The sequence below is a fragment of the Ursus maritimus genome, unplaced genomic scaffold (assembly GCF_017311325.1).
Source record: "Ursus maritimus isolate PB19 unplaced genomic scaffold, ASM1731132v1 scaffold_4, whole genome shotgun sequence".
Lineage (NCBI taxonomy): Eukaryota > Metazoa > Chordata > Mammalia > Carnivora > Ursidae > Ursus > Ursus maritimus.
Genome location: NW_024426552.1, coordinates 9,523,420 through 9,532,397, shown reverse-complemented (window position 1 = coordinate 9,532,397; position 8,978 = coordinate 9,523,420). Strand labels below are relative to the sequence as shown.

Genomic DNA, 8,978 nt, shown 5'->3' with positions numbered 1-8,978 from the left:
CCCCCCTCCCTTCTGAAGCCCTCAGTTTGTTTCTCATAGTCCATAGTCTCTCATGTTTCATTCCCCCTTCTGATTACCCCCCTTTCTTTATCCCTTTCTTCCCCTACCGATCTTCCTAGTTCTTATGTTCCATAGATGAGAGAAATCATATGATAATTGTCTTTCTCTGCTTGACTTATTTCACTTAGCATTATCTCCTCCAGTCCCGTCCACGTTGCAGCAAATGTTGAGAATTCGTTCTTTCTGATAGCTGAGTAATATTCCATTGTATATATGGACCACAACTTCTTAATTCAGTCATCTGTTGAAGGGCATCTCGGCTCCTTCCACGCTTTGGCTATTGTGGACAATAAATATTGTCCACAAAAACAATTTTTAAAATTTTTTTTCACTATACAGTAAAGTTAACCTTCGTCTTTCCCCCTTCGGTGTATAGTTCTATGAATTTGAACACAGGCGTGCGTTTGCCTAATACCATCCCAATCAGGATTCTGAATAGTTCTATTCCCTTAAAAATTCCCATATAGTTACATTCTATTTCCCACACCATGGATCCGTTCTCTCGGTCTATTCTGATCTTTTCCAAAAATGTCATATACGTGGGATTATATAGTATGCAGCCTTTAAAACTGGATTTTTTTCACTCAGTGTAACATCTTTGAGAACCATCAAAGTTACTCCCCTTTCATTTTTATTGCTAAATAGTATCCCATGGCTTCTTTAACTATTTACTTGGTGAAGGACATCTGGTTCATTTCCAGATCTTGGTAATTATAAATAAAGAGGCTATAAACGTTCATGTATAGGTGGTTGTGTGAATATAAGTTTTTGGTTCTCTCGGGGAAACACCCAGTTGTGGGCTTGCTGAGTCATTCCATTTTTTTTTTAAAAACGAACAGTGACTGGCAGAGGTCATCATCACCATAAATCTCCAGAATTTTTTTCAAGTCTTAAAATAAAAGACGAGTACCACTATAAATCTACATCCCAAAAAACTAATGTTCTCTACCCTCTCTACAAAGGTATTTTTGTGGAACTATTGTTTTCTGTAGGTACTAATTAGAAATGTCATTTTAGCACTGCTGCAAAAAAAAAACCTTCAGCGATTCTATCAAGAGTTATCTTTATTGGCGAAGAAATAGTCACTCCATTTTCCAAAATAAGGTAAAATAAAATAAGGCTGAGGAGAAAGGGGGCTTAACATCGGACATGGAGTGAACACACACTGGGTCTGGCCTAACTTAACACCGAGCTCAACTAGAAAGAACGCACCGTCATCCCTGCTCACCTTGGACTGTTTGAAGCTCCTTTGAGGTGTGACCCAAAGGCCCGCATTTAGCACTGGTTAAACAGTCCAGAGGAAGCTGCCTTCGCTGGACTTCTGTGGGCCGATCAGTAACTGGCACCTCTCACCCTGTGCCTCAGGGGTCCCATGGGCCCCAGAACAATCTATATTCTCCGGGTTGAAGATGATAGCATAATGTCAGCGTACTTAAAATTCAATTTCGCTCTTCCTGATCTATGCTCCATTATGCAGGCCTTTGAAATCGTCTCCAAAGAAAGTAAACCTTCTATTGATTCCCATCCTCCTACATAGCAACTGGTGTGTAGCAACCCATCGCATAATACGAGGGGGAGAAAATATTGATTCTAGGAAACTTAATATTATTAAAAGACAGTTGTATTAAATCTCTTTCCTGGACTTAGCCGAGCGCTTTTTTTTTCCTTTCCCATTTTCAGAAAATCGATGAAGCTAATACCCTTGTTAGTTTCAGAGTTTCGACTACAGCAGTTTCATGTCATTGTAGAGCCTATGGAAGGTTCGTAGGCTCAGCATGTGAGGCTGGCAGTCCTGACTGACTGACAATAACCACAGTTCTCTCTTCAGTCATTCACTTGGAGGGGGCAAGTCGTATTTAAACCCCATGTTCCACGTACGTGTTTTCATCAGTGTGTGAAAGTCTCCAGACAGTGCTTAGTCTGAGCTACAGAATGCCCACGTTTTTAAGATAAAGTTCATTGCACAAATGCAACGTTCAGATGGGGAGAAGTCTAAAGGAATAAGCACAAGAAAAATCAATGTAGGGAGAGGGTAGTTTCTTGGGGAGCACCTGCCAATTGAAAACCCCAGAATCTGCTACTTAAGACTGTAAGTCACATTGCTTTTCTGTGGATCCTCCAAACTTGAACTTTCCATTTTATAAGGAGCAGCTGCTTCTGATTTGTGACAAGATTAAAGCGTTTTGGAATCTCTCTCCATATAGCCAAGTTCTGATAGAATGTCTGCTATGTCATTATCAAATATAACAGGACTGTAATATGGCTCCAGAGTCAATGAACCGAGGACCGGAATCTTCTTCTAATTATATAATACGAAACTTCTTGTAATTCTGATGCCATGAATTTGGAATTTGTGATTAAAATGGGTTAGACTGCTAAGCAAGCGTTTTCCTCACAGACCCTGCAAACAGTATTTTAAAAAGAAGATAGCAAGAATAATGCTGAAACTATGTGGAAAACAAACTGTTTTCAAACCCCCTCAAAGACTTCAGAAGCCACAGTTAACATGCAAATACTTGTGGTGCTTTTCATGGCTATTTTATACCCTTTCTTCTGGCATCTCTTGAGAGTGGTATTCTCAGTTCCCAGTTGACTAAGTCCACCTGGATATTCCAGACACCATGAACTCAGTTGTCCCAAATTGGATCAGACATCTGTGTTCTTGCTCACCTCCCTCTTTCTGTTTTCCCACGTACCGCGAGACTCCCCATCTCCACCACCATCTAGAAGAGAAATCCAAAAAGCAACCAAGGACCATTGGTTGATACCATTTAGGAAATGTCGAATTTGACTCCTTTCCCCTAGAATGCAGCCTGTTGCTGCTTCCTCCCCACTCATCTGAACCCCTACAAGCCCTCCTAAAGCCCACCAGTGTCTCTGGCCCACACTCGACAACTGGAGAGACACTTCTGAAAACAACAAAGTGCATTATGTCAAATCATATTGAAAATCGCTGTGGGCTTCTCATCACTGATCAGATAACTCACCAAGTCATCAGCCCTGGGGACTGGGAAAGCTCTGGAGGTGGTGTGGACAAGCCCGGGCAGGCACAGGGGCAGAAATGCCTATATCAGGTTTGAGTGATGGCAAGAAGACACCACTGGCTTGAACAGGAATATTTATTAGTGGTTGTTATGCAAGACTGGGACACAAAAATGGGGTTCAGACTTGAGACTTGAAAATCAGGCTGAGACTTCTGGCTTTATCCTTCCATTCCTGGGGACCCATTGTGTTTCATGACCAGAAGAGGGAAATAAGGGCAAAGTCCAGCTGGAAACCCCCATCCCCTCCTCTACTGCCAAACAGGTGGATGATACTGCTAGGCTGCTAGTTATTTTTGCTAGAGACACTTCTTTGGCCTTCACTAGGAAAAGAAGAAAAAGGAGAAATTTATCGATGAGTAACTCTTTAGGTGTTTCTCTCTAATACATTTGAATTTTTAAGTAATACTTTAGACTGGCTTTGCAGACAAATACTATTCCAGAGGCTCACAATGTGCTAGTAGTAGTATGTAATTAACATGCCTTGGTCTTTTCTCCAGAGGCTAAGAAAATAGAAACAAAACACATCACCAGGTAAAGTATTAAGGCGTTCATGAGCGAACTTCATTTCTTTGAACCAAAGAAAACAAAAACTAGGATGAACTATGCACGCATGAGGATTTCAAGCACAAATGCAAGAAATTTGAATGTCATTCCCGAATATGTTAATTGCTTAACATCAGAACTGGATATGTTAATACCTGTAGATCATGGGAGCTGCCTTCCATGCTGCCCACGAGGGTGCGACCCCAACGCCGACCAGCCACCTCTCCCAAGGTATCTCTGGGGCAACTCCCACTTACCATGGCCAGAGATGAATCTTCTACCACCTGCTACCACCTTCTCTACCTTCATTAAGGGTATTAGGGTCCACCTAAGCTGGAAGCACTGTCATCATCCACATCTCCTTTCTCTCCCTAGACCCCTGCATCCATGAGGCTCCCCAGAGCTACCACTTATCTCCCAAATCTCTGCCTGAATCAGCCCCACTCAACAGTCCCACCATCTTGCCTTATCATCAGTCTCCCAAGATTTCAGTTGCCTCTAAATGGTTCTCACCGCCCATCTGACAACCAGCTGGTGTCTTCTCATTTGGACACTCCTAGAATTCTCTCTCCCCCTTCCTTCTCCACCTGACAAATCCCCCTTCCCTTCTAACTTGAGCTAAATGACACTTCCTTGCACCCCCATCATCTCCCACCTCCTTCTCCCAAAATGAGCAGTTTCCCCTTCTAGAGTCCCTCTGTTATTTTTTTCTCTGATTATAACACATATCCTATTTCTACTATGAGTTGAAGTATAAGACTCCTTCTCCTCTGATAAACATGCATATTTTTCAGGTTTGTGACCACATGTTATTCTTCAAGTCCCTGGCAGTGTAGCACCCTCCTGAAACATGGTATACTCTCTCGAAATGTTTGTTGAACTCATGCCATCCTCTGTCTAATAAAATGACATCTGATCAAAGTGTGATCATTCCCAACTTGAGCTTTCGTGATTTTTCTGGTTGCACGTCTTGCCTCGCTTAAATTGTCCTTGCTCACTCTCCCCTTGTGGCTCTTTCTATTTGGTCTTTTTAAGAGCAAATCGCTTCCAAGCAGAATTTGGTACAAGATTTTGTCACTAACTGGATGCCTACGGGAAGTACAGAGGAAAGAGTAGGTACAATGAAAGACCTATGTGTACCTCAGCACTACTTTAGAAATACCCCTTATATATACCTATATGGGAGATAACCCATGCCCCAACCCTGCCATTGATGTCTAGAGAAAACCGATGCACGTAGGGAGCCACCTGTGTGCACCAGTGCAGAAACTAGAGTGTTATATGACTGATAATTATCTGTGGGCAAAATTAACAGCATGGTCCCTGCAGCGATCATTCCTCATGCCAACTAAACAGCTTTCTCAAACCCACACCTGCCTTGAATTAGTCAATTACGAATGTTGAGAAAACAGGAAATGAATGGCTCATGGTTTTAAGCATCAATAATTAAAATAAAAAAGGCATAAAGAGTCGTTCTCCTTCCTGGAGTGTAAATGATTGAGACTCTAAGTGTATGGTAAAGACACTATAATTGCCAGCAAATTAATTCCCAATGAAGATGAAGAGGGAAATCTGTCTCCTTGACTCTTGGACTATTTCCTTCCAAAGGAGTGGCAACTCAACTCAACTCAGTATAGACCACGCGCCTGTGGTAAGTGTGATCACCAGGCAGTCACGTGGGAGCCGCGTCGATCCACGGCATTGCTTGGACCCACTTGGGGCCGATGAGGTTATGTGCTCTGCGACTGAGGTCCTCATCCCGGGAGACTTGGTCCAGAGATGTGCTGGATAAAGAGAAGGCAGATCTTCTCTCACCCAGATCCTCTTTTAGTGCTGATCCTTGAGCATAAGGGGTGTGAGAAAAGGGGTCTGTTTCTACACCCTCAACGCCATGTAGCATTGAGTCAGAGAGAAGCCACGGGAATCATCTCCTAGAACTCAAACCAGAGTCAGACCTCCACTAAATTGTAATTGGTTCTGCCCTCCATTCCTCCACCACCGCTCTGTAGTTTGAGAGTCCCCTCGACCCTGCAACTTTCCCTGGTCCTTTTAGTCCAAAGGAACTGTATCAGATAAGCTCCTGTGAAGTAAGATATTGGTGGCAGTGGTCCTAGGCGTTATCTCCTCCATTTGAGGAGATCATTTAAAAATAATTTAAAAGGCAGTTGATACATATACCCCACAGTCTGTTTATCCATCTGTCTATCCCCTGATGGACATTCGGATTCAGCCATAAAAAAGAAGCTACAGTACAGATGAACCTGGAAAACAGGGTGCTAAGTAAGAGAAGCCAGACTCGAAAGACCACATGTTGTATGGTCCCACTGATCTGCAACGCCCAGAACAGGCTAATCCATAGACACAGAAAGCAGACTGGTGGGTACCAGGGGTTGGAGGGAAGGAAAGGAAAGAATGGCTGCTTATTGGGTACCAGGTTTCCTTTCGGGGTGATGAAAATGTTTTGGAACTAGATAAAGTTAGTAGTTATAGGGTGTTGTGCACGTACTTGACACCATTGAATTCTTCCCTTTAAAACAGTTAGTTTTATTATAAGTGAGTTTCAGCACAATTTTTTAAAGGGTTGGGGAGTCTGTAAATGGTCATCCACGAGTCTCTCGATGAAACTTCAGAAGTAGCAATAGGGTAGAGGTTTCCTAGGAGGGAACTTTCTCAGGGTCCTTAAATCACAGGAATTTGCTTGCTTTGTCCGAGACTGAGCCTTCCTCAGATGGGAAGCACTCACGGTGGCCCGTCTGGGAAGCCAAGGTTAGCCTGCAAGGAAGGAAGCAGAGTTGGCCTCAACCTTTCACTGGCATGGACCCATCCTCTACGGAGAAAAAGAAATAATAAGTAGCTAATGCTGACTGAAATTATTAATATTATTATCCTTTTTCTATGCTGACCTTTCATTTTCTGTGGCCTAAAATTAGACCGTGTGTTTTTTCTTGGGATTTTGTGAGGGTTGTGTTGAGGGTTTTTGTTGTTGTTGTTCTGTGGGGTTTTTTGTTTGTTTGTCTGTTTCATTTTGTTTTAGTTTGTACTGATTCCCTGCTGCTGTGGCAGCAAAACCAAGCCAAGGCAAAAGACCGGGCGGTTACACACAGTTCTGGTTTCACCCCCAGACAGAGACCAAGGCAGCAAGACTGGTTCTAGTTACTAATGACACGTGTGCTTTCTCTTTCTTTCCCATGCCCCCCGCTAACCCGGGAACCCTCCCCAGGGCCTTACCCACAGAGCCCCTGGTTACTGAGGCTCAAAACTAGAAAGTTTAGAAGCCTGAGACTTGAAGACCCCCTCACGCTGTTCCCCTTGAATCTTTGATAAGAACACCAGCCTTTCTCAGGACAGGAAATCAACATCCTAGAGCAAAGAACAAAGAAGGGGACTCGATGGGACTGAGCTTTGAGTAGGCAGAGTCCTGCTGTCCTGCTTTGTGATTTGAGAAGATGGACATTCAACTTGGCCTTTCTACAGCAAAAAATTACCAGAAGGAGGTCGTATCTGTCAGGGTCCAGTCAAAAGAAATCACTCTAGTTATTTTAACAAGGAAAATGTAATATAAAGAAATGTTAACTATAAAAGTTAAAATTTGCTTGACTATGAAAAATGGCCAAAAATGGACCCTGAAAGAGGTAGCATGTACAAAGAGTAGCTTTTACCACCAGGCTGAGAGAGAACAGATAAAGGGACCAAGAACTCAGAAAAAAGCCTCTCTCTCTCTAGGCTTGGCCACCCCCAAGGCTGAGACTCAGACTTCATCAGAGAGCTTAGCTACCACAGGAACTCACAACCCACTGGTGGGGTTAAAAAAATAAGCCTTTCTGGAAGGCAAAGGCCAGAGATGGTCTAGAGAAGCAGCCTGTCATTGCAGGAGGTATGGTGGGAAAAGCTTCTGGGAAGTGGCCACCAGCCACCAGCGGAGAGAGCATGGCCTGAGGGCACAGCTGGGCTTAGCCCCATGGGTTGCTGGACCACTACAATGAACAATAATAGTGGGGGCCCAGAACTCAGAAACAAAGTTTCTTCACATTGCACTGTATTCTAGAACCTTCCAGTGATGAAGTTAATACTCAGCAAGTGGGCAAAAAAGCCATGTTTACAGGGTCCAGCTCTAGTATCACAAATCAGGGCAGACAAGGGTGCATCTGGAGCTGAGAGACAGCAGACTGAAACCTGGTCCAGATAGAGACCCCCATTCCAGATCTGGCCTGGCTTCCAGGACAGACACACCCTTCACCTTGGTGAACTGTTACCACAGTGTCTTCATCCACGGAAGGAACACAGACAACACACTCCACCACCTCCATTAGCCAGTACTCAAGAACACGTCCAGGTGGGTCAAGGAACATCATTAAACTTTCAAAATCAATGGCTGATAAATAATTTCTAGTGTCTTAGGTGCCGCAGAAAGTAAAGAGGAGGATTTCATAGCTTAGGTGTGGCCAAAAAACGACTGTATTTTCATTAAATTCAGTTTCCTTTTCCTCCTGAAGACCCAGCTGGACTCTGCTCCCAGCTTCCTTTTCCAGTTAGGTAGAGCCACGTGACTGATCCTAGCCAATGAGATGTAAGGAAAGTAATAATTCCCACTTCCAGGCCTGGCCTAGAACCTTCTGGCACAATCCTTTGTGAATCTTTCTCTTCCACAACCCCCTAGCTTCCCACAGAACAGGAGTCCAAGGTCTCTGAGAATGGTAGTGCTTCTAAGAAAGGAGCCTAAGTCCCTGACTTACCACTTGGAGGAGAGCATTCCCGGAGAGTTGCTCAGCCAGAAAGACCCACAGCGGATTGTGGTGATAGGAAGAAATAAGCCCGTAATGCACTGATTCCCACAGTGTGATTGCCAAGGACGCAGCATCAGCAGATCCAGAAACTTGTTAAAATTGCAAATTCTTGGGCCCTGGGCAAAACTGAATCTGAGACCCTGGAGGAGGAGCCCAGCAGTTTGTGTCTTAATAAGACGGTCCGGATGCTGTTTGTTAAGGCGCCTAGATCACAATCCAGGGAGCTCCCACACAAAACCCATAAACCGAGGCCTCCATAACCAACAAAGACTTAGCCGCCACGTCCCTAGGGACCTTCAACATGGCTCCATCACCCAGGAGGCTCCTGCAAAGTCCATTGGGCCGGTTATACCCGTGATGCAGACTTCTTGCTTTGAACATTTGGCTGCTCTGCTACTCTTATGACCTATTTCGGATCTGGACATTTCTTCCAAACCAGAACCAAACCGATGAGGTCTTTGTACGGTTGAAGGCTTACCAACCTCAGGTATCACCTGTGACATTTGACCAGGATTCACAAAAAAAGGACTGCATTTGTGGAGTTCTT

General features: G+C 44.0%; 1 long non-coding RNA gene across 6 annotated transcripts in view; it reads right to left on the bottom strand.

The window, feature by feature from the left end:
- Positions 1–3,178: 3,178 nt before the first annotated feature.
- LOC121100390 overlaps positions 3,179–8,978 on the bottom strand; it is a 77,685-nt gene continuing 71,885 nt past the window's right edge. For 4 of the 6 annotated variants that reach the window (XR_005832125.1, XR_005832122.1, XR_005832123.1 and 1 more), the window contains one exon: positions 6,180–6,419. This is a non-coding gene — a long non-coding RNA (uncharacterized LOC121100390). Of the gene's footprint in view, positions 3,425–6,179; positions 6,420–8,978 lie in introns of those variants that run through there. The other 2 variants (XR_005832126.1, XR_005832127.1) reach the window with 1 other exon arrangement.